Below are 206 nucleotides of genomic sequence, written 5' to 3' on the forward strand. Positions count from 1 at the left end.
GCCTTTCCTTTGGGTTGCCATGGAGACCTACGCCATGCAATTAGTTTTTGAAGAAGTTTGTGCTCGTCCTGAATGGTCGTGGCGAAGTTACAGTAGTTCTTGAAGTTCCTTCGGCCGCCCTGGTTCGTCTTTAAAGTTGTCGGAATCTAATTGGTCGTTATGAGGCGGCGGCGGAGCGCAGGTCAGGGGAGGAGTCAACAAGATCT

At 51.0% G+C, this 206-nt stretch overlaps 1 protein-coding gene across 1 annotated transcript in view; it reads left to right on the forward strand.

Moving 5' to 3' along the window:
* Window positions 1–206, forward strand: part of LOC119587349 (GTPase-activating Rap/Ran-GAP domain-like protein 3) — a 420,180-nt gene that overhangs the window by 91,862 nt on the left and 328,112 nt on the right. The window lies entirely within an intron of this gene.

The sequence above is a fragment of the Penaeus monodon genome, chromosome 22 (genome assembly GCF_015228065.2).
Source record: "Penaeus monodon isolate SGIC_2016 chromosome 22, NSTDA_Pmon_1, whole genome shotgun sequence".
NCBI classification, from domain to species: domain Eukaryota; kingdom Metazoa; phylum Arthropoda; class Malacostraca; order Decapoda; family Penaeidae; genus Penaeus; species Penaeus monodon.